The sequence below is a fragment of the Lissotriton helveticus genome, chromosome 2_2, assembly GCF_964261635.1.
Source record: "Lissotriton helveticus chromosome 2_2, aLisHel1.1, whole genome shotgun sequence".
NCBI classification, from domain to species: domain Eukaryota; kingdom Metazoa; phylum Chordata; class Amphibia; order Caudata; family Salamandridae; genus Lissotriton; species Lissotriton helveticus.
This window is the reverse complement of record NC_136060.1, coordinates 49172195-49198468: the sequence shown is the minus strand read 5'-3', so window position 1 is coordinate 49198468 and position 26274 is coordinate 49172195. Positions and strand designations below refer to the sequence as shown.

General features: G+C 45.1%; 1 pseudogene; it reads right to left on the bottom strand.

Annotated features, from left to right (window-relative positions):
- Positions 1–9292: 9292 nt before the first annotated feature.
- LOC144821629 (nuclear receptor subfamily 0 group B member 2-like) lies at positions 9293–9872 on the bottom strand (annotated as a pseudogene).
- Positions 9873–26274: the final 16402 nt, after the last annotated feature.

Here is a 26274-nt window from a genome sequence, read left to right as displayed (position 1 = left end):
ACCTCCTCAACACTCACAATAAGCCGGACATTCCCTTCCTCACAGAGACCTGGACCAACGCCAGCTCTACACCTGACAGCGCAACCACCATCTCTGATGGATACAAAATCCTCAGAAAAGACTGCCTCAACCATCATGAGGAGGCCTGGCCATGATCCACAAAAGCTCCCTCCATTGACAAGCAATGACTCGGACAATGCCTCACCACCCATGGAACACATCCACCACCAGATCCAGACCAATCCCCAGAAAGATGCTCTGCAGAACACTCGTCTACAGACCACCTGGCCCTGCGCTCCATTCACCAATGCCATCGACGACCTCATCGCACCCCTCACCCTCACCTCCAGATACTATACTACCACTCTGAGACCTGAACCTCCACCTGGACATTCACAACTGCCACAACACCACTGCCCTCCTAAAGAACCTTACCAACATAGGTCTGAAGCAACTTGTTTCCGCCCTCACCCACCTAGCAGGACACACACTTGACCCCGTCTTCACAAGAGGAAACAGCTTCTTCTTCAGCCACAGCTCGGAACTACTCTGGACCGACCACCACTGCGTCCATTTCTCTTTTTGTAATCCCACCGCACACAAGCACACAAGCACATGCACCACCTTCCACGCAGAATCCGGAACAAACTCTCAAAAGAACACCTCACCTCTGCCCTCACCTGCACCCCACCCCCAACTACGATGGATGCCAACATTGCAACAAGCATCCTCCATCAATGGATCATCCTCACCAACAGACTCTCCCCCCTCCAGAACTCCACAAGATGACACAACAGGAAAGCAAACTGGTTCAGCATGGCACTACAAGAATCCAAGCTCTCCTGCCGATGACTTCAAAAAGATGTCTAGAAACAGTAAAATTAAGTAGCACGCTCCACCTACAAAATCGCCACCACAGCACAACACCACCTCATCAAATCCACAAAGAACTTCTTCCAAGTTAAAATCCTCTCCAAAGACCACAACTCCAAGGAACTGTTTGCCATCGTACAGGAATTTGCCAAACCCAACAGCTAAACAACAAACATCCCTCCCACCCTCCCAAGACCTCTGCAACAGACTCAGCTCCTTCTTTCACCTCAAACTTAGATGACCAAGCCCTCTGTACTGCCCCAACCCCCTACCCCAATGACGCCTCCCAAAAGACCCTACTTACTGGGACCCCACTCACGACAGAAGACACACTAAAGACCATGAAGAGTATCCACCCCAGAGCACCTTCTGACCCCTGCCTGCCACACATCTTTCACAGAGCCGCCAAAGCCATTGCACCTGAGCTATATCGAGCCATCATCTGCTCCCTTGAGACTGCCCCATTCCCCGACAACTAGAAACCTGGCAGAGTCAACACCCTCCTGAAGAAAAGCTCTGCCGACCCGATGAACCTCAAGATTTTTAGGCCCATCTGTCTGCTTCCTTCCAAGCCAAGGTCATCGAAAAGGATGTCAACACCCTGCCAGCTCACTTCATCAAAGTCAAACACATCCTAGACACCTCACAATCTGGATTCCGCAGGAACCACATTACCAAGACTGCCCTTCTCGCCACCAAAGACGACATCTGCGCCCTCCTCAACCAAGGCCAAACGACAGCCCTCCTCCTCCTGGACCGATCAGCAGCCTTCGACTCCATCTTCCACTGCACACTAGCCACCAGACTCCATGACGCCGGCATCCAAGGAAAGGACCTAGACTGGTTACGCTCCTTCCTCACAGGTAAAACACAGAGAATAAGACTCCCGCCCTTCCTCTCAGGACCAACAGAGATCAGGTGCGGAGTACCCCAAGGATCCACCATCTCAACGCCTACCTGGCCCCCGCCCAACCATCATCAGAAACCAAGGGCTCAACATAATCTCCTACGCTGATGACACCCAGCTCATCCTCCTCCACTCCCTGACCAAGCAACCCAACCTCACCAGGCACAACTTACAAGAAGGGATGAAAGTCCTCATCCTATGCTCCACCTCCTCCGTATGGGAGAACACCTGGTTTCCCCCAACCATCAGAAACCCACCCACCCCAACGGACCATGCGCATAACCTCCACATCATACTGGACACTTCACTCACCATGAATCGCCAGATCAACACAGTCTCCATCCACTTGCTTCAACACCGTCTGCATTCTCTGTAAGACTTTCAAGTAAATTCCCCCTCCCCCCCCCGTCTCCAGGAAAATGGTCAGCCAAGCACTCGTCAACAGCAGACTGGACTCAGGCAATGACCTCTATGCCGGAATCAACAGAAAACTTCACCCCAAACTCCAGACCTTAGAACGCTGCAGCCAGATTAATCCTCGACATCCCATGGCACAACCATATCACCCAACACCTCCGCGACCTACACTGGCTCCTTTTTGAAATAAGAATGACTTTCAAGCTGCTCACACATGCCTACAAAGTCTTCCACAACATTGGATCCCAATACCACAAAGACCGCCTCTCCTTCCACACCCCCAAGAGAACCCTCCGCACAGCCGACCTCTCCCCAGCCACCATCCCACGCTTCTACAGGTTCAGCGCAGGTGGAACATTTTTCTCTTACCTCGCTGCCAAGACCTGGAATGACCTCCCCCTTCACCCCTGAGAAACCCAACACTGCACCAATTCAGGAAGGACATAAAGACCTGGCTCTTCGAATGACCCAACAGAGCTGCTTCGGCCAACCCCCAGTGCCTTGAGACCCTAACGGTGAGTAGCATGCTCTGGAAAACCCTGATTGATTGATTGATTGATTGATTGATTGATTGGTTGGAAAATAATTAACAAGAAGTGTTCCTTCCATTACTAGATGCCCTAAATGAGACAAACATTTTTGAATTTGTTACGCTGTCTAGACCTATCTAAATAAGCCAAGGTACCTCTATCAACATCAAACATATCTCAAGGCTTTTACCCACTAGAAGAAAGGGAAGAAGGACTGAAGGACAATTTCTTGGGCTACTGGGTGTGGCTGAAGTTACCACACCTAGGAGGTTGCAAGCATTAAAGGAAGATCCAGAGGATGGATGAAGGGCCAAGCTTCAGAGCTAAATGATGAAAGAAACCTTAGTTTCTGCTCTGTCAGTAGATTAACATATGATAAGCACTATAGCTCTCTGAAAGAGTTGCCTTCCCACTGGGATCTCAAAGAGAAAGTGAAATAAAACATAGAGAGACTCATTACAGAGGAACTGTAACACAGCCCCATGACAGGGAAGATCGCCCCAATTCACTTAATGGAAGCTGACTAAGGCCTAAAGTAAAATGTAAAAGTGAATGATTATCTACACTGTTAAATACTCCTGTTGTGGCCTAGTAATACCCAATTGTTTAATCCACCACCACATAGGTAATTACCATATTTTGTGTGGATTCCCACAATTTGTGCCCTCTCTGTTTTCATGGACTTCAAACTCTGTGAGCTTTACCCTGGCAAAATAGGATTGCGGGCCGGTGCTCTCCCTTCAAACATGAATAAATTGGCTGATTGACATAGTTAAATTGCCAATAAGTCCCTGGTGTATGCTGGAGGAAATGCACATAAGGTCTGGAAGTTAAATGCCACCAGCGAACTTAGTAAAGAAGACACCCTCTACATAGTGGGCCTGTAAAACATGGCTTCAGGACTGAGTAGCCTGACTATAGCAACTTGAAACCTGCTATCAAAACCTGTTAAAATAGCAGAAGGGAAACCCTGCTCTTCAATATCGTAGCTTTCTCTCTTTGTTTTACCAATAAACTTCGATTCAAAATGAATTCCTAAATAGTAAAAATGACTCTTTCAATATGCTGACCATCAATGTCTAATGTTTTCATCAAGTGTGTTTTAAGTCTCAGAATCATAAATTTAGTTTTAGTACCATTTATAGTTGGATGTTTCATAGTGCAATATTCAACAACCCCCCTCAGCAGTTTATGCACAGTGCTCTCGGTCCTGGGCAGTAACACAGCATCATCTGCGAAGAGAATTAATTGCAGTTTTTGATAGTGAATTCTTGCCGTACTGCTGAGTAAGCCTCTAACAGCTGCTAGAAGGGCACTATCAATACTGGATTTTTAGAGAACATCATAATTCCTCTACCAGTTTGATATATTAAGGTAATTGATAATGGATCTTTCTTCAGTTGACTGTATTCAGTGAGAGTGAGTTGGAGTCTCATAGCTGGCTCAAAAATGAAAACACCACTCCTAAATCCAGCTTGTAAGTTTGTGAACATATCATCTGCTCAAGCCACATATGGATTTGGTTCAATGGAACACAACGATAAAATGATCCTGCACCATCTAATAATGAGATAGGGCTATAATTACCATGGATCGGCTAATCACCTTTGTTTTGTAGCCGAACAATTGTACCTTTTTCCAAGATCTTAGGATAATATTGAAGGCTGTTAGAGTATTATGACCTCCAAAAGGATGGGATCCATACTTTTAGGTCAGCTTGAAACTAGTCCACAAAAACAACATCTGGACTGGTGGGCTTATTTCTTTTCTGACAAGTTAAGGCAACTTCCTCCTCTGAAACAGTGAAAGCAAGCTTGGTAGAATTTCTTAGGGTCTGAAAATAACATGAATAAACCTTTCTCTCTTGGGAATTTTACCCAGAGGAGCACACTGTGCAAGCCAATTGGAATGATGTTCCTCTCATGCCTGAGGTGTAGTTATAGTGAGAATAGAACATTCATCATGAGCTAACCTTATTTGTAGAATGTTTCCGTGGCTGAGGAATGTGACGGGAGTTGGTGGCAGGGGTCTCTGGAGACTTCTGTCTTTCTGAGGTGTGAATAAAAGTTCTTCACCTGCCTTAATCTTCTATCTATGAGTAATTTGTGTTGGTTGCACCAATAATTAGCCCCAGTACAGGCATCTATACGAATCGTTTGTCCATTGTAACCCGGTGACACCATTTCTCAAAATTATTTAGAATCTTTTGCTGTGCAGCACACTTTAAACTGGATTATTTTGATAGTCAACCCCAAGTTTTTTTTTTTATTCCATTCGCCGTTGGCTGACCTCCTGTTCTGAGCTACAGGCACAACGCGCTCCAGAGGTCTCCCTGCAACTGGCCAGATGAGTTGCTGCAACTAGCACTGTCTGTATCTGCAAATGGACCTGCCTGGACCTGCAACTGGACTTTCCTGAGCCCCGCCAACCTCTGCTGGGGTGTGTTCCTAATCCCCAAGGGCTGCTCCTTAATGTCCTGGACCCTCGGCTGGCAGTCGTTGAGCCTCTCCTGTGAAATCCTGATGTGTTGAGCTCTGTGCACCAGACTTTGAGAAGTTAACTTTTTCAGCAGGACTAAGCTTTTCCCTGTATCCGTCCAGAACTTCTTTGCAGTCAGACTGAACCTGTGACTTTGTCCCACTTTAGAGTGATTCAATACCCACAGTTAGTGCATCTGCTTCTTGGCACTATTTTCACTTAAACCTTCAACATTGCGATTTTCTAGTTCTATTGATTGGATTTTTATTATGTTGGGCACATTTTACTTATTAATATTTGTGCTCTTTTTTAATTAGTTTGGACTTTTTATTGTGCTGCGTTTTTACTTTATTACTGTTAGTGTGCTGCACGAATACTATACACATTTGCCAATAAGTTACTCTTGACTGCTTTTGTACCAAGCCTCCTGGGGGTTAAGCATAGGTTAATTTTGCGACTTTTGTAGTTCACCCTGAAAGGGATTGTGGTTGTTGCTTGAGAAACGTTTTCACCTCCCTCAATCAAAAAACACATTTCTCACACACCCTATTTGTAACATGGGCACTGTTTGCATTTTCATGGATAATGATAACGCCTAACCTTTATATTTGTACATAGCATCAAGTAAATTGGTTCACGGTGCAGTAGTTTCTGCACATTCAGTTATGCGTCAGAGTGTGAAAAATGACATCAAAGACTCCTAGGATCAACATATGGATGATTCTCTTCAAAGTCTCCGTTTTCAGTAAAACTTGGACCCACTAGTTTATGAAGCCAATGGTATAAATTCCTAAATTTGACCCTCCTGCGGTATTGGACAGATCAGCACTTCCTTTAGTAAATCATGGTCCAGGGCCTCTTGATTAGGGCTTTGGGCCTCACTGAATGGCATGACCACAATGTCTAGACGATCTGTTACTTGCATTGTGGAGTGGTGAATTTGGAATGGGGCATTTCTTGTTTTAGACATTCAGAAAATATTTAAAACCCAAGCATCTTAGGTGGATGCTTAGTAAGTTTTGTGAAGCGCTAAATCCTGCTACATACCAGCTATTCAGACAGTGGAGGCTGGTGATATTTCAAAGTGGTCAGTCATAAAAATATGTGATAAGTGACCTGTGGTGAGCGAGCATAGCAAGCTCTTTCTTTATAAGGGAAATCTGGGGGAAGGGGGTTCTGCCCTGGGAAGTTTTAAAAAAAAGAATGCGCAAATAGTCCAATTTCAGGCAAATTTGAGAACCAAAGCTGGCGACACTCCCAAAGCAGTGAACACAACGGCCAAGACATGGCAGCATTCAAACATGTCCACGATGAACTGTCAATAGCAACAAATGGTCTCATCCTAAGAGACACCCGAATTGTGGTCCCACGACAGCTTAGACAAGGGGTCATAAACCTAGCGCACGAAGGACACAGGGGCATTGTAGCCACAAAAAGAGCACTCCCTGAGAGAGTCTGGTTTCCAACATTGGACCTGATGGTGGAAACAACACTGAAAGACTGCCCACAATGTCAACTGGTGAGCCGTCCAGATCCCCCTGCACCACTACAAATGTCTCCACTACCGGAGGGTGTCTGGCAACACATTGCCATTGACTTCTTTTGGCCAATCAAGTCGGGCCAATATGTCCTGGTCATCATGGACGAATACTCCCGATTCCCCTTCGCGCAACTATGCACATCCACGAAAGCGTCTAGCACCATACCGATCTTAGAAGAGGTTTTTGCTGCGTGGGGCATTCCTCAAGTGGTGAAGTCAGACAACGGGCCTCCATTCAACAACCATGACTTCGCTGATTTTGCTCAACATCTCAACTTCAAGCACCGGAAGATCACACCTCTATGGCCTCAGGCGAACGGAATGGTCGAACGCTTCATGACCACGATCAAGAGAGCCATTCAGCAAGCGGAACTCACCCGGAAGAACATTCAGACAGCACTGAACGAGGTACTACGAGCCTACCGAAACACGCCACACTCCACGACAGGCAAGTGTCCTGCCACCATCATGTTAGGACGACCAGTGCAGACAAGGCTGCCAATGATGGTGGTGTCAGTACTAGATACCCTCAGAGAGGGTATGGACGTAGGCAAACCTCAGGCGCTGGTCCTCCTTGACTTGTCCGCCGCTTTTGACACGGTGGATCATTCCATCATACTTTCCCATGTCAGGGCGGCGGGCATAGGAGGCTCAGCCCTCATTTGGCTCTCGTCCTTTTTGAGGGACCGGACCCAGGCGGTTCATCTTGGGGAGTTTTCAGCTACCCCCTGCCAGGTCCAGTGCGGTGTTCCCCAGGGTTCTTCTCTGTCTCCTTTACTGTTCAACCTCTACATCTCGCCTCTTATCTTTGCTCTACAGCAGCTGGAGGTCACGGTATATAACTATGCCGATGACCTCCAGCTCATCTTTAACCTGTCTTCCTCCTCTGACTCCATCTCTAACTTCCAATCTATTCTATCTTTCATCAGGGACTGGATGAACTTCAACCACCTGAAGCTCAATCCCGATAAGACGGAACTTGTGGTTACGGGTGGTTGTTCTAGTCCCTGGAATTCTCTTTTTTGGCCCCCCTCCTTTGGTTCTCCTCCTACCCCAGTTTCCTCTGTTAAGACTCTTGGCATCAAGCTAAATGACAAACTCACTATGCACTCCCAGATAGGTTCGGTGGTTTCTTCCTGTTTTCTTACTCTCCGTACTATCCGCTCTATTTCTCGGTTTTTTTCCTTCTCTGCACTTAAACTAATTATGTCCGCACTGGTCCTGTCCCGCCTGGACTACGGGAACATCTTGTTCAATGGCATCCCTCAGTACAGCCTGCGCAAACTGCAACTGATGCAGAACCAGGCGGCCCGCCTTGCCTTTGGTCTTCCCAAATTCCATCATACCTCTCCCCTCCTGAAGACCCTTCACTGGCTTCCCGTTCGGGAACGCGCCTTGTTTAAATTAGGCTGCATGGCATTTCAGGCCAGTACGGGCCTGGCCCCTCTTTTTATATCTTCAGCCATCAAAGCTTATGTCCCCGGCAGAGACCTCCGCTCCTCGGCACAACATCTTTTAGCAGTCCCTCGCTACCGGAAAAAAAAACAGGGTGGCTCGAAATTTTCCACTCTTGCCCCCATGTTCTGGAATTCCCTCCCCTTCCACCTTAGGTCTCTCATTCAATATTCCATTTTCCATAAAGCATTGAAAACATTTTTATTCACTCAGGCTTTTCTGTCTTAAACTCTGTTCCCCTTTTCAGTCTATGTCTTAGCGACTGACTCTGCCTAGCTGGCTGTTTGCTATCTCAGCGCCAAGAAACCGCTCAGGTGTATGTTGCGCTTAATAAATATTTTAAACTTAAACTTAATGATGAGTCCCGCAGCGAGTGAACAATATCCCGACTCTGACCATGAGGAGATGGTTGCCATGGATAAGATAAAGAAAGAAAAGATGAAGGACTATGCGGATGAATGGCGACATGCCGCTCCCACTCAAATCCACGAAGGAGACTGGGTGCTGGCGCGGCAAGAACAAAGACGAAAGACTGACTCCCAATATCATGAGGTGCCTCTGAAAGTGATACAACAAAACGGAACTATGATCACTGCGGAGGCCGACGAAAGTTGAATTACCCGTAATGTGACGCACTTTAAGAAGTGTAGCTCCAATGTCAAGGAACTACTGACTGAACCAAGAGTAGAGAAAAGAGAACCAGAGACACTACCCAGTCGCAGTCAGGCACTGATAGAAACCACTGATGAGCGCGAGCATGACAGTCCTGACCTCCAGTCACGCCCCAGACGGGTCATAACAAAACCGTCTCGACGACTAGAAAGAAGGAGTGCAAACCGTTTGCTGTGTTGTGTGTTGTTTGGTCTTTTTTTTTGGTGTTTGTTCACAGAAGGGGGAGATGTAATGATGTCCACAGTGACCACAGCAGTAAGGCACTAGGACATGCCCGAGGTGGGGACGAGGACGGGCGGAAAGGGAGGAGCTGGGGCTAGGGATGGCAGTTAGCCGTTAGCCCACGAAGGAGAAGGAGCTCAATAAAGACAGTTGTGATCCTCAACTCTGTGTCCGTGTCTGCTTATCTCCCGACGGACACTACAGGTAGCTCCTACCTGGATTAAAGAGAGCAATACCCTTGGGGAATCTATATTCTTTTGCACAGGGGTCCAAGATCTACATTTGCCCTTGAAACTCTTCATCCTATGAACAACACGCCAAGAGGGGCAAGCATTTCATCCTCATTACCAGATTGGTTCAGGAGGATCTGTCTCAGCAAACTGGGTGCTGAGGTGTGTAGTGTTAAAATCCACCTTCTCCTGAGCCAGACCCAGGACAAATAGAGGGGCCCAGCACTGTTGCACCAAGAGCCACTGGTCCCCCAGTGGCAGCCGGTAAAAAGAGGGCAGGTATTGGATGAAGGCAGAGGTCTTCAGGAGCACTTCGAGGCCCTCCTGCAAGTGAGCTCCAGTGCTTTAAGGACCACTTGGCACTTCTCATGGCAGGCGCAGCCCTCCCCCAGAAATCTGTGTTGTTGTCAGCTGCAGTGGAGGGAAGGAGGTCGCCATCTTCCTTCTGACTTTTGCTCCGCACTGAGAAATCCAAGCAAGATACCGTCACGAGGAGCGGCCTTGCACTGACATTTGCCAATGTTTGTATGTCTCCCATCACAAGCCATGCCGCTTCTCGAGGTGCCTTTGCCCTCTTATCCGTCGTGACGTACTGGCTGTGGGAGTGCATGGAGTTGTGAGCAGCTCAGTACTCCACCCACCCCCCATGCCTGTTGAGAAAATCTATATGCTGCTCCCTTGCTGTCTATGCTAGTAAACAGCATGCGAGCACAAGGAGGATCACTGCCTCGGAGACTTGGGGGCTGCAGCTGTGAACCCCAGCTCCACACTTAAACCCTGGCAAGGGTTTAAGTGTGCATATCGGGCTAGACAGTGCAAGGCACCCATCCAACGCAACATGCGCACTTCACCCAAAGGCCCAGCTGAACTACCTGTCAATCAGTATTCAAGCTACACACCCGACCCGCCCCTCAATCACTCTCAAACTCAAAGGCAAAGTCGGCAATGCTGCTAAATGGAATCAACACATTTATGTGGGTGTCCGGGATAACAAATTAAATGAGGGGCAATGCCTTCAGCCCCGATAAAGAAATCGCCCTTGATTCAGGACTGAGATTACTTTTTTGGTGAAGACCAGTGGCTGCTGGTGTCATTTAAAAGTGGTGAGCATAAAGGTTTTCGATGAGTGGCTGTTGAGAGCAAGCACTTTAAAAAGTGTAGTTATGAGATCAATAAAGAGATTTTATATGATAATGATGTAGGTAGTTGCTAATTGAGTTTAAAAAGAAAATTGTGTTTGTGCGTGTCTCCGCGTTGTATATCACTGTAATTTCAGAAAGACTAGCTTTGTTTAGAGTTTAATGAAATGACCAGTTAATTAATTCATCTTTGTTTACGGTCTTTTGTAGTGCCCACATGGCACTGTAAACCACCTGAGAGTGCTTGAGGGTTATGGAGAAAGGCAAACAGGTAGATCTTTGTAATAGACGCCATTGGTCCTTAGAATAATGTGCCCAAGCTGTTCTTGTGGCAGGGAGCTTAGGGAACAGCCAAAGAAGAACCCTACTGTAACCCTATAGGTGTGCGGTGGCAGAACGCAAGAGTGAGGTGAGTGCCAGTAAAACAGGGATAAAGAAAATGTCTGCATAATGTCCATCTTCATCTGTAGTGTGAGCACCAAATTGTCTGTCTCCCAAAACGCTCCCATCCTGCAGATCAACTTTTGCTATGTGCTCCATCATGGGCTTTTGCCATGAGTCGATTGCCCAGCTCTGCCTGCAGCACACTCTGGTGACATCCCGTTGGGGCCTTTTGACCTGACAATGATGGGTCTTTATTCACTTCCATGTGCCCATACGTGGAGCTCAAACCCTGAGAAGGGGACTAATAGGAAATTATTCAGCTGCTCTGTCTTCAAATGTTTGTATTTGTTAAATAGAAATTATTTCCGCCACCGATGTGGCCTGCAATTATTTGACTTCCATGTTGATATAGAGGGAAACGCACAATGTGCAAGTGCTTGTTTATTTTCACTTTATAGACTGCTACTATGCCACAGCTCGCATATACAAAGACTCTCCTCATAAATCCGCACACACACCTAGACTACCGAAAACTTACTGCTATTAACTACTCCAGGCGAATGAAGTAAACACAATCATCAGCAGCATCATAAACAACAGTGTATTGCAACTTAAATAACATTCCCGCAAATAGGCTACACAAAATAATGAGCCAAAATTGACCTTTAAGCCAATTTTGTGACCTTTCCAATCAGAAATAAACACCCACACAGCAATTACTAAAGAAAAAAGTTAAGATTGAAGCATGTGAAAACTAAATAAAACAACATTCATCATAAATAAAACAACACAAGCTGAATATGTGCAAACAAGCTATTCCTGTTAAATAACAATATGAAACAAATGATAAAAGAAACACCTGCAGCACAACGACCACAGCACAATAATGCACACACCTCACCATCAAGAAGGTGTCCCTTAGGTTAAGACTTGTATAATGTCCAAAAGGGATGCAAAACCCATCCATGAGCATCTAGTGAATTGCAGCGCCATGAGGGGCTCAAAACGATTGTTTGGGCTTCGTGGGCTTGGATGTGAGAGATAATAAAACCCAGGTATAGGAGCTGTGTCTCACACATTGAGTCACACTTTCATATACACCCTACACTGCACGCTTCAAGCGCTAGTGGCGCCCTGTTTCTATCCTACCAGTGACAACAGTGATTCAATGGTGAAATTGGTGATAATTACCTTCAACCAGCAAGTGGAGACACGACCTTGAAAAATTCTGCACACAATGCAGCATCGAGAGCGCCGTTGGGACATTCAAACAATAAATCGAGTGCTTAAATTATGAGCTCTACAGGACCCAACTAGTGTGATAATATTATGCCAAAACTAGAATATTTGCAGAAAAAACTGCACACCTTGGTAGCTGCTTACACGTTGTGGAGGTGTATTTATTTAATTTAAATTACTGTGTGTGATAAATATGCATTTTCCCAGCAGGTGTCAATCAAGGAACAATCTAGACAGTACTCCTCCATCTTTAAGTAGGACTCTCTGGTGCACTTTAGTCGTAAAAAAAAAATCCGCTTAGAAGTCATTACTAAAAGGTCACTACATAGATTATTATGTATGTTCAACCACACCTCAGCTATTGTTCTTTCATTCGGTTTCTAAAAAAAATAATAATGCACAGCTACGAAACATTACATACATATGCGAACTGTTCCCAGCCCCTATCAAGGGTACACACAACATATTTATGTAAATATAGTGCATTGCATTAATCATTTAAAATCTCTATAGGGTAATTTAATATAATCCAGACAGTTTCCTACATAAATTGGCATACAAATGTGTACATATATTTATACGTATATGTACACACCGGCAGGGAACATAGAACATTTCACTGCTGTCTTCCAGAAACGGGAGTGGGCCCCTTTTAATTGTAAATTCTCCAAGCTTCAGAGAGGGTAAAGAGAGATCGAAAGGAACACATGGCTGGGCCCCGCCCCCCCTCACACGCCCTGATTGGTCCGTAGGTCCCGCCATTGACCCGGAAGCAGTTTTACACTTCCGGGTCAAGGAGGCGGGACCTCTAGCAAAGGGGGGGTTTAAGAGCCTGCGGAGCGCGGGAAGCGTCCTCTTTGCGCCCGCGCTTCCAAGGCTCGCTCCTCGCCCCGATGTGGGGCTTGTAATTTTCTTTTGTTTTATCTTTCAGGGGAGTGGTTTTGCGGCGGTCGGCGTTCTAAACGGGCCTCGAAGTGAAGAACAGGTCTCACGATCCAGTGGGAGCCGAGCTCAGCGGTGCGGTTTTGCCTCTGTCGGGCGCGTCGGGAACCTCCCGACACGGAGAGCGCTTACGGTGAAGGTTTGGTGTGCACAAGGTAGGTAACGGTCCCTGCTTAACGGCCGTTTGGGATCGGGCACAGCGGAGCGGGTGCGTTTTTTGCAGGGCATACGGGGATCGAGAGACACGGGCGGAGCAGGGGCGGCCTGGGCAGTAATCGGATGGGAGACTAGTGCGGGGTCTCTTGGAAAAGATCCGATCGCTGTAGGTTTAGACATTGAGCTGAAATAGTTTAGCTGGAGAGCGTTAGACTAAAGATCTAAAGGTCCCTGGTTCGATCCTTGGTTTTTTGCCAGATGTGTGTTTCTTCTGTATTTAAAAAAAAAAACGAGTGTGAATAATTTTACTAAGCCCGAATAATCGTTAAGGAAACAGGGCAAGTCTGGGCTAACCCCTTAATCTCGCGGGGCTTCAATAATTCAGTGTCCTAGCTTAAATAGATTGGCGCTAAATGGAGCAAGTATATAACTGACTAGGAAAAGTTTCCTTTAAAACTTTTAAACAACAGAGTGTTTTTTGTGCCTAATATACGGTTTGATTCAGGTCAAATTGTGCAGTGTATTCTTTGTACAACAGCTGGTATTATATTAGCATATTGTTTTGATTCAGGCCGAGTTTTGCACTATATTGTTGGTACATCAGCTTAATTTTGCATTAGCAGCTAATTTGGTGTTTTAATAAGGCTGTGTGATTTAATAATAACCAAGGCAAAGCATTTAGGAGCATTTACACAGTTTGTGATGGAAAATTCCTCATTTTGTATAGCCTGAATTCGGTTTTAACTAATTTTTCATTTTAGGATCAAAGACAAGGGCTGCTGCGGACCAGTTAGCGGGGGAGCTCACGGTGGACGACGGATTCTGAGGACATGAGCAGGCCTGCATTTCACTGCTTCTGGCGGGCCGCGGGGCTAGAGTTCGCTCGCCCAAACACTCCAGGCTAGCCGGTGTGTGCGGTCACAGTTGCGTGGTGCTAACGGCCAGCCTGTGAGCCTCCGACTTGGACAGGTACAAGGCACATTGTGCCAATACTTAACGCACTGAGCAGTGTAGGTGTAGAAAAAGTATGTCTGCCAGACGGGGTGCAGGGAGTGCGAACGTGGAGCTAATGTTTCAGACAATGATGCGCAGAATGTCAGCAATGGACAAGAGATTGGGGAAGGTTGACAAATTGGGTAAGACTGTCGCTGAGTTGGGTGCGAGGGTTGATGCACAGGCTGGACCGATGGGAAGGCCCAAACGGACCATAGTGCCGCCCAAAGCAAGGGGGGATTTCGAGACACCACCGAAACATGCCAGAACTAAGAAAGTTGGTAGTCGCCCCCCCAGGCCCATAGTGGGAGAGGGGTCCCCGAGTCCAGTGCAGACTGGAGCGCCTGTTGCACCTGGGTCACCAACGCCTGCCCCGCAACTTCCAGTAAGCGTGCGTTAGCGCCAATTGTGACACCCGTTAACCCAGTTCCCGTCATTCTACCGCCCCCAGTCGCGCCACCGATTAACCCAGTCCCGGTCATTGTTCCGCCGGTACTTCCAGCAAGTCCGGGTCAGGTGCCACCAGAGCTAGCGGCGCAGATAGCAGCAGTGCTTCCATGGTTGGGGATTGGGGGAATGTTACCTCCCGCAGCAGACCCTGCAGCAGAGGCACAGAGAATGGTAGCTCAAATCTTGGTGGCTAGGGGCGAAAGTAGCATGCCTGGCGCACCGATTTCTCCCCTAACAGGACCAGCAAGCAATGGGGGCACAGTCAAGACCGTGGAACCAACGCAAACCGCCGAAAGTGGTAAGGAGGTTGCCCTGCCGGTACTGGGCGAAGGCGCGATTCCCTCCAGGGGGGAGAGTTTGGCGCAGAATGTATCTCAGAGTGTGAAGGAACTGATTTGGGCAGACAAATATATTAATATTTTCTCATTGCTGATTGACAACAGGGAATGGGAATATGCCAAATCACAGGAGATGATGTTGCCTAGTGAATGGCGATCTCAGTTGTACAAATTTAGGGTAGAGGAGATGCTCATCAACTGGATCAGGGCCTTTTCTGTGTTTAGTGCAGTTACTGCTGAACGTTTCCCCGGTATGCAGGCTGAGATGGCTTGCTATCAGAGTAGGATTACAATGTTTAATAAGAATCAAGGGGGGGTCTCGTGGAAAGAATATGACATAGCTTTCAGGAAATCGAGGGAGTTTAACAGATCCTTAGCCTGGGACAAAGTTGACTCTATTCCCTGGCATTCTCAGTTTGAGAGGGGGCAACCTGCAGGTGCTAGCGCTTACTGGAACAAAGGATATTCCCCCAAGCCCGAGCAGCCCTTTCAGCAGCCCTTTCGGACTGCGCAAGGCTGGGAAATGGCCAATAAGGCCAGAGGTAATACGGGTGGGAAAGGAGTCTGCTGGGATTTCAATAGGCGAACTTGCAACAGGGCACCGGGCACTTGCAAATTCAGGCACGCTTGTAACATATGCGGCCACCCTTCCCACCCAGAGGCGACATGCCGGTCAAAGGGTAGTGCGTCAGGTAACAGAGGGAGGAGGAAACCAGAATAGCAGAGGGCACCCCCTTATTGCGCATTCACCTATTTTAGTGGCGGCTATGATCCCTTGGCTCAATAGATACCCTAACCATACATCCGCAAGGATGCTCCAAGAGGGTTTCACACATGGTTTCCGGATTCTAGCTGGGGGTTATACCGGGACACCGCAGTGTAGTAACCAGAGGTCAGTTAAGATTAATCCCGGGGTGGTAGCGATCAAAATAGAGAAGGAACTGCACCTAGGTAGGGTAGTGGGGCCTCTCCCTAACATCCCTGTACAGAATTTTGTCTGCTCGCCTTTAGGAGTGGTCCCAAAGAAGGAGAAGGGCGAGTATAGGCTCATACACAATTTGTCTGCACCAAAGGGCTTATCCTTGAATGATGCAATTGATGAGTCCATTTGTAGTGTGAAATATGCGTCTTTTGACCAAGCAGTTGAAATGTTGAGAGTTTTGTGTCCTAGGGCATTGATGGCAAAATCAGATATTGAGTCAGCTTTTAGACTACTCCCAGTGCATCCAGCAGACCAATACTTAGTAGGTTTTTCCTTCGAAGGCAAATACTACATGGATATGTGTATGCCCATGGGTTGCTCTATTTCATGTGCTTACTTTGAAACATTCAGCTCTTTCCTTGAGTGGGTTCTGAGACAATCTACAGGCCACCAGTATATCATGCATTACTTAGACGATTTTCTTTTCCTGGGTCTGGCGGGCTCACAGGAGTGCGCGTGGGCATTGCAGGAATTTTGCATGCTCATGCATGCTTTTGGGGTCCCGCTCGCGCAGGGAAACACAGTAGGGCCAGTGACATGTCAGGAATTCTTGGGTATTGAATTGGATTCTGTGGAAGGCTGTTTCAGGTTACCCCAGGAGAAAATCGAGAAATTCAGGGCAACCCTTGAATTATGTTTGCAAAAGAAGAAAGTCACTTTACAGTTGTTGCAGCAGACAGTGGGCCAGCTAAATTTTGCCTTGAGGGTCATCCCCATGGCACGCCCATTTTCCCGCTCAATTGCGCAAGCCATGAAGGGCTTGCGGGAAAAGCATCACCGCACACGACTATCAGTCGAGGTTCGCCAGGACATGCGGATATGGATTGCATTCCTGGAGGATTTCAATGGCAGAGTAGTGTGGGGTGCCCCCACGCTGACCTCAGCAGAGTTAGGACTATGGACTGACGCTGCAGGCGGTGTGGGGTTTGGCACCATACTTGGCATTAAGTGGGTGGCACAAAGATGGCCCGGCTGGTGGGAAGAGAGCGGTTTGACAGCAAACATTGGGTTCCTGGAACTGTTCCCAGTCTGGGTTGCGTTAAATGTATGGCCCGAGCAATTGGCTAATCGCTCGGTTATTTTCTGGTCAGATAATATGACCGTGGTGGAATGCATCAGTCAACAAGCAGCACGGTGTCAGTTCATTCTGCGCCTGTTAAAGGAGATTGTGCTGAGATGCATGAAGTTGAATGTACATTTCAGGGCCAAACATGTTCCAGGGGTCTTGAAAAACGCAGCTGACGCCCTTTCTCGCTTTAGGATGCAGGTATTCAGGGAACACCTACCAGCTACAGAGGCCTCCCCAGCTCACTTCCCATCGACACTTTGGCAGACTGGTGCCCCCAGCTACACGACCTCGTGGCAGCCAGCCTAGCTCCCAGGGCAGCTTATGAAGGGGCGTTCAGGTCTTACTGTAAATTTCTGGGACAGGGTTGGGAGGACAAGTGGGATCAGGAGGCTAGTTTTAATGGGTACATGGACACATTACACAAGGAGGGGCGCTCAGCGGCGACAGCTAGCAGACATAAGGCAGCTGTAGACTCAGCGTACCCTCTCTGCTTTTTCCACAGATCCTAGTGACAAAGATGGTAGGGAGGAATTTTCCTCCTGGTGCACAATTTTCCTTTTTAATATTAGTGAAGCCACATCCCCTTGAGCAATTAGTTTTTTTTGTCCTCGGATAAGGTGCACCCTTAGTCCCACCTACCCCCTAACAATGTCTGCATTTGTGCTTTTGAGGCAAAGAGGAAGAGTTCGACCTGGAAGGAGTGGTTGACTCTTCATACATACTTTTATTAGGGGGAACATCCTTTACAATGCAATTTTTACAACGCACTACCATTACGACACAACTTTTACAACGCAAGTTATTACAACGCATTGCACTGGAGGGCGCTCTAGGATAGGGAATAGTTTAATTTACTATCCAACACCTTCCCTACTATCCACGGGGACTGGAGTTGGAATAGTAAATGAAACTATTCACTATCCAGCACCCCCCCAACGCAAGTCGTTGTAACGACTTGCGTTGTAAAACCTGCGTCGTAATGGCATGCGTTGTAAAATCATGCGTTGAAACGTCATATATCCTTTTATTAGTACTCTGACACTTCCAAATAACTTTCAACAACAGATTGCTACCCAAAATGACAGTGCGTCATCTATCTTTTGTGCCTTACAGAGCCTCCATTACATTATCAGAAATAGAGTCCATCTCTCCCTCTGCTTAAGCGTCCTTGTACTCGTGGCTGTGGGTCACCCTGAGGTTCACCAAGAAAGGGGACATGCATGAAGCAACTTTGTAAATGAATGACCTCGCTCAATGTAATTATTGGTACAATGTTTCCAATTCTGGGCTTTTCCCAAACAAATAATCGAAGTATTAGTATATATTACAACCTCAAAGAAAACTCACCCGACAGGTGCCTTGGTTCCGAGGAGATCGTGCACATTGCATGGAGGAAGGATTCCTCATCTTCTCCCCATGTGCAGCACGCTGGCAATCTTTCTGCCTCAGTAGCCCTGAAGGGTTCTGGTTGGCCTGGATTGCTGTGCGTGCAATCTAGGGTGTGCGCTGTGGAGTATGGTGATATGGTGCATTAGAGATGCCAAATGAATCAAAGACAGGATGTCACACATTTCACCTCCTTTCTTGTGCTGCCAGACAATGACAAATATTTTTCTATTACTGTATGATTAGGATTATATTATTTCCTAACCAAGATGTTTATCATGCAAATGTAATGTTTCCAAAGCATCCATGTTCGAAATGGTATTCAACCATTTTCCTGTGACATCCTTTCCTGTTTTACAAGTGAGCTTGGATTTCTTCTAGGATGTTTGCAACACTTTCCATTCCCTTATTGTTTATTCTGTTTATTCCTTCCTTAGAGAAATTTCTCCTGATTTTTTTGTCTTTCTGTCTGCAGCTGTTTTTCTCTCTTGGATTCTTCAGCGCTTGGAAGATTGTGCAAGCCTCCCTCTTCTGTTTGTGGGTTGTTTTGGAATTTTTGCTTCCAAACTCTTGTTTTTCATCTTCGATCAAGGTTCTTTCTTCCCTTTGTGGGGTTTTCGTCGATAAACACGTGGCAACTTTCACACGTTTGTTAATGGATTGTCAAACCGTAGCTACTGGGAGATTTTGTTCTTTCTTTTGGAGTTCATGAAAGAAATAAGAGGGCTTCATGGTGTCTATTTCTTGACAGTATATCTAGTCCACAGAATTAAATAAAGGTTACCATACCCAAAATGCACTTTTTGTTACATTAATTAATAGGACTGGAAATACTGTTTCCTTGGAATGGAGCTACCACCCTAAAGCAAAAGGATTCTACTTGGGATTAACAGCAGCTTTCATATTATTCATGTTGGTCGACATTTTTGCCTTCCATTGTTGTATTTTTCCTGGACCTTTTCTGTCTCAGAGGTGGGATGCTCTTCAATACGAAGAGATACGTGGAGGTAAACTGTGTTCCTGGAAATTTAGAGCTGTTTTTGATTTCCAGAAGTAGTGCATAGAAAATTTGCAAAGCCCAAATAATTTGCATCTTTGTCCTTCGTGTAGAAAATGTTGCAATGAGATCTCGCTGCTAAACCTCAGCATGTCTATATCCAAACTAGGATAATTAATTTGGTGGGAACACAGCTCATAGGGCATCTTTTTAAGAGTGATAGGCAGATGTTTGACCACCTGCATGACCCCAGACATTTATTCCTATAGCTGAGGTTAGTAAAATAAGTGCCATCGTTTCACATCGTGAATGGCACTTGTAATTGTAATTGTAATTGTAACGGCATTTGTAGAGCGCATGGCTACCCTGAGGCCTCCCAGCGCTGTGGACGCTGACTACTTGAAAATAAAATGGAGACTTGCGTGTTTACAATGCTACTCTAGAAAAAAATCGATTTGTCTAAAATTGATGATGAATATAAAATCCCTTTAAATCTGACCATTTTCTCAGCATTCCCCTCTTAAAATTACTATATCCCACTTTGCGATTATTTTACTTTATTGTTTATTTCTCTGCGCAAGAGTGAGAACTGATCAATTGCTACATTTGAATCTACTATTCCAATTTTCGAAGACTCCTGGGTAAATCGTCTCAGCTTTGCGTCTTCAATAACAATCAACATGCAATCAAAGGTGCATTTATACTTGTGCTGGTTTGCACCAGTTCCAAAGGTCAGAGCTGATGCTTCAATGAGTGATCTGATTGTGTATCGTGGGTTCTCGTGGGATGTGTCTTAATTGGAAACACGCCGTGAAAACCACTGATAAAGAAATGTTCCACTGTTTTAATCGTGGGCGTTTTGTTTCGCGTTTGCTGAGTTTCTTATTTACTATTCTAACAGGATCAATTAAAGTTCATATGACAATAAAGTTCGATCACCACTCCATTCTGGGTTTGTTTTCTCTGATAAAGAGAAGTTTAGACAAAGGCACCTAGAAAATAAATGCCAAGTTGAAAAGAGCACTTTCAAGAAAGGCGTACGACCGAGCTGCGACATCTGTTGAAACTCTGTCAGCCAACTGAAAGTGTCAACATATCCACCATCGTAATTTTGTTAATTATATGCCTGATGTGCCGTTCCTTCCGCAACACGTCATAAAAACAGCATCTCGGCAGCTCTTAGCGTGGAGGATGGATCAGCTGATGAGAACCCTTCTGCTGTTACTGGGTGGCAGAGAAAACCTGGGTTTAGGATGGGAAGAAGTGTTAGGCGAATGCGAAGGTGGACAAAGGAGAAAATACTCTGGGACACTCCGTCCTCCCTTCTCCCCTCATTTGTCCTGATCCCTGTGGCCACGTGCCCTGTCAGCCCCATGTGCTTCCTTCCCACTGTCAATTCACTTCAGGCTATTCCCATGACACCCGCCACGTGCATCCCCAATGGTGCCTTACTCTCATTATGCCTTCCTAAATTTGAATCCCTGTTCGGCCCCCTGTGTCTCCATTGCCACGCCCACTGCGTCTCCATGTCTGTGCCACTGTGCCTGTTATTTTCTCTTATCCCAACTATGCCTTGAAACAGTCCTTTCAGCGACCCTTGGTATTTTCCTTGGCACCATACACCTCCCTGAGCAACTCACTGACCCTAGACATTCGGGGACCCTGTACTCTGTTGTAAGAAATGGGTTGTTGGTTGAGGGGTGAGGGGCCGGGGGAACCCTATGCAAGCAACAGCCACAATCCTTGTCAGCGTGAACCACAAAAAGTCCCTAAATTAATCTGTGCTCCACCCTGTCGTAGCTTGGCTAAAAAGCAGTCAAGTTAACTTTGAGGTAATGTGTAAAGCATTTATACAGCACACAAATGGTAATGAAGTAAAACATAACAAAAAAAATCCCACACCAATTTAGAAAAATAGAGTAAAATGTAATAAATTATTTCACATCAAAACAACAAAAATCCAATTAGTAGAACCAGAGATATGCAAGGGTTAGGTACATACGGTGCTTAAAAAGCACCAAGCAGCAACTGTGGTTAACTGGTTGTTCTGGATCTGGAAATAGTCACCAGTTTAGGCAGACCTTGCTGGCAAGTAGGCTGGATACAGGAACCAGGGCAGCCTCACTGAGAATTATACCTTATGTCCTTGATGCAAGGCATTGTGCAGCAGCGATTCAGAGGAGCGATGCAGGGTCCTGCATCAAGGAAAATTTGTTCCCGTAAGCAATCCACTCGCTTAACTCATTAACAAGTTATTAGTAAAGTTTGTGAAAACTAATATGCAAATTACATGAACATGTGGGTTAGTGAAGCTTGCGTATGCATGTACTAAAGTGAATCACAATGAAGTAGGGTTAATACCGCTTTAAACAGGAAAACTGTTTTGCGCATGTGTCAACTACATCTACGTAGGATGACGAGGTAACGCTTGGAGGGAAATTCTTGCACATGAGCAGAAGCTATTAAAATGGAGTCTTGAAGACTCATGTGCCTGACACCTGCTTAGTTGAAAATAAAAGCTAGCTATTCTATTAATGCTAATGCGGGAAAAGTATTAATAAATAAAATGGGATAGAGCAGTGTTTCCCAAACTGTAGTCAGCGGACCCCCAGGGGTCCGTGACACATTCCGAGGGGGTCTGTAGGCAACAGTTTTAAAAGCACAGAAACGTTTTCTTGTATGATTAGCAGCGTTCCCGCAACATTAAGAGCGAGGAGAGTTTTGTTCAGTGGCAGCTTTGATTTAACTAATGTAACACAGAGGGTTAATGTGCCTACTGCAAAGAACGTGTAACATGCATCTTAAAAAGCAGTATTTGATGTGCCTAGGTTCGTGGTTACTGCTTTTGTCACAGAGTTTCTTTTGTTACTGTGCACTTCATAAGTGACAATCGTAATCTAGCAGAGGGACCTATAAACTGTCATCAAAAAGCTGCTTGCAAACTGTATGGTACCAGTTAGTAACTTATATTTTGTCCCAATTATTCATGATCCTGATGCTGCTAAAAAGATATATTTAGGTGAAAATACATTTTTAATGTTAAAGTAAATGCTAGCCACTGTGTTATGTTCTGAATCCTGAGTTTGTGTTTTTCCAGACCAAGCACTCTTTAAACATTGCATATACACACTGATTTACATGTATGATTCAATGTCTCTATATGTGTGTGATGTAAAGTGCTGTGACATCCTACAATGGAATGAGAGATGCTATAAAACAAATGAAATACATGTGACAGAGGGTCTATTACTTCAATATAAAATACTAAGGGCCAGATGTACGATCTATTTTTATATGCGCGAACGCGTTCGCGAACCCGTCTTCGCATGCAAAAACCTTTTGGGCCATGTACATAGCCTATTTCCCGAGTCGCAATTTGTTTGCGACTCTCTAAATAAGTTTTGCAACTTGCTATTTGGAAGGGGTAGTCCCTTTCAAATAGCGAGTCTCAAAACCTTGTACAAATATTTTTCGGTTGCAAAACAGTCACAATTACCACCTATAGATGGTAATGCATTCGCAAATGGGGAGGGGTCCCCAGGGGACCCCTTCCCCTTTGCAAGTACATGCAAAATTTTTTTTTAAGGTCAGGCAGTGGTCCCAGGGACCTCTGCCTGCCCATAGAAAATGAAACAAAAACGTTTCATTTTCTTTTTTTTTTTTAAATGCATGGTAAGCAGGCTGCATTTAAAAAAAAAAATGCTTTATTTAAAACCAGTCCGAGGCATGGTGGCCTGCAGAGCCCAGCAAGCCACCATCGCTGGGAGGGCTGGCATTCCCAATGGGCTCCCAAATTGTGAGAGGCTCATTAATATTAATGAACCTCGCAATTTGCGACCCCATTGGGAATCTCAAACAGTGTTAAACACACTGTTGTACATTTCATTTAGCGACTCGCAATTTTCCACTCGCTAATGTGTCGCCAATTGCGAGGCGCTAAATGAAATGGTCATATATCTGGCCCCAAAAACCTTAGTACTTTGAATATTTGTTTTGTGTGCACACGTGTGTATTATTTACGAATTACTGTTTTAATGTGTGAAATTTAACTCCTACAAATTGCTTGGAGGTCCCCGGCTTCCAGTGGTGACTCAATGGGGGTCCTCAGGAGTCAAAAGTTTGGGAACCACTATAGGTGGGTGGTATACAGTGCAAACATTTTCTTTGAGAAATTAACATTTGTCTTCTGACTCTATCATTAGTGCGTATTTGGGCCTTTCTTGCATAACTGAATTGAGCTGAGTGACGCGAAGTCTGTGCATGTCCACTGAGGGAAGCCATGAAGGCCATGACTGTGCGTTTGAATAAGAGCCAAGATCAAGTGCAACATTATGAGATCAGGATGGTGCCAAATTCAACTATGAAGAAACACATTCATAATAAAGTCAAATTTGTATCAACATTGTTACATTTAGCACATTGTAATACCATTTATGAATAAAAAGTAAGGAGATGGGTTTGCAAACAATGGTTAAACTGATTTTTGTGATGTAAGTATAGTGTGATGAAGATCCTCCCTTGCTTGACCAATCAAATCTCATATTTTCCTGATATTGAAACTTTAGTGGGTGAAACATGGAGAACGAAAGGTATATTTAAGATCATTTTTAGTTAGTTAGAGAGAGTAGGTGCACATTGTGGAGAACTGGATGCTGAGATTTGCTGAGGGAGAGCTGAAGAGTCTGAAATAGAGCAGAGCGGGGAGGAGGTAGCTGATTGCAGAACTTGAATCAGTATTTTCTATCCTGATCTAATTGGGTTAGGTCTGAAGATTGCGGAAGAATCTCGAGGAGAAAGAGAGTGCCAGAGAGGGGTACGACGCAACCGTCGGTATCTAAGAGAGGTCTACTATCCTGTCCTGATTCCTGTCCTGAAGCCTTTGTCTCCGGTCCTATCCCAGGGGACCCACACCAGCCCTTTGGCCAGGGGGTTGGTCTTCCACACCATCCTTGGTAAATAACAATTTCCGGTATTTGCTGAGGTTCTTTATCTTCTCTTTCTATCCTCTCTCTCTCATTGTGCATTGAATATTGCGTGAGTCCGAGATAAATGTATTGTGTTTTATTAATTGAATTTATCTCCTATGAATGATAGTGACTGCACTGTATTGAGATTGTTCACATGCACCTGAAATTTTAGATATACATTTCAAACGTTCTTGAGTCTGTGGTTATTTACTTTAAAGTATATAAATGTTAGCTTATGTTAAATATCACCATCAACTAGTTCAACTAATGGTCCATCGACCAGAGGCAAGAACTTGTTGATCTGTGAATGGTTAGTTGTAAATGAACAGAGGTATGGAATAAACTAATCCTAACAGTTTGTGGAAAATATAAAACTTGACCCCCCCCCCCAGCGGTTTAGCCATAGTGAATTTATGGGCCCAGTTGAGTATATGGTAGTGGAGTATTTGTTGTTGGAGAACCGCTGGATCAGTTTTCTGGTAGCAAAGCTATGGTTTTAATTGATTAGTTTGGTGATAAATATCGATTATTGAATTTATGTTGAACATGAAAAGTTAGTGACTTGTTTTTATATTGTCTAGAAGCACAGGTACAGAGGCTACCGGGGAATTCCGGGAATGGATTTTGAATAGCGGGTGGTGAAAGAAGCCGGTGAAAAAAGCCACCCTGCAGAAAGTTACTCTGTTGTCATAATACTGAGAAGCTACGTAGGTCTGGCAGTGTTATAGTAGGGACTATATTGAGTAAAAATTAAGTACGAGTGATAGCAGAGGGTTCGCTGGTGAAACTTTGGTCTTATTTCCCAAAAGGGGTATCAATGAAATAGTAACAGGTTCTCCCAAGCTCGAATGAAGGATAAACAGGGGTTTTACTCATAGTGAAAAGAAGTAATTCTTCACTCCAGAATTTTTTGGAAATCTATACTTTGTTAGTGGAACAGACAGAGTAGTGCTGATTTTATGTTGTTACTAACAGATTTTTAATATGAAAAGTGAAAGAAAATAAGTTATCGTATTACCTTGTGAAGGGAGGTTCAGTCGAAGGAGTTATATTAACGTCACGAAGAGCCATGCTGGGATTGGTTAATGAACAGAGAAATTGCCAGTGCTGTGTAATTGTTTATATTTTATTTGGAACAGTGTCGAGCAGAAAAGCTTACTCAACCCAAAGACCACCAGTTCAGTCTTGAAGCTTTTATGAAAATGAATTTATTTTTGTTTTATTTATTTTAACTTCTTTCTTTTTTTCTTTTCTTTCTTTTTATACACAATAGGTGTGTGTCAACAAATTAACCAAAAGATTAAGTTCAAGGAAAAAGGAATATTAACAGAACACTCAACTAATAAACACCAAATTTTTTAGGGCTTTTTGAATTGGATTGGTTAAAACAGCAGGCGTGAGGAGGAAGCAGATTGGAAAGGGGGGGTCAGTAGGGAGGAGCAATACTGCCATCACAAAAGGCCGCACTGGCATTGGTCAGACAACAAGCGCAAATCTGAGTTCTGATTGGTTGCTAGATAGAAGCTGCGTTAGATTTGGTTGAAAAAGAATTGTATTTTGAGTCCTGATTTGCCTGCTGGTGTGAGTCGCGTTGACATAGGACGGGACGTAGGTAATAGAGTCCGAAGATACACAGAAGACTCTTTTCCATATTGTTCGTCTGAAATGTTTGGAGAAAGAAAGAAAATGGAGATAATAAAGAAAATCAAGAATTTCTTTAAGAAAGACAAGCCTGTGATGATTAGAGAGGGAATTCCTTTCCCCCTACCTAAAACGCCTGCTTCATTTACGATGATGGAAAGAGGTTATCATACTAATGTATGGTTGGAGAATTGGGTGGAGTACACGAAAGGTGTTGGTCTTTTAGCGTTTCCAGATCATGGTACCTTTAATGTAATTTGAGAAATT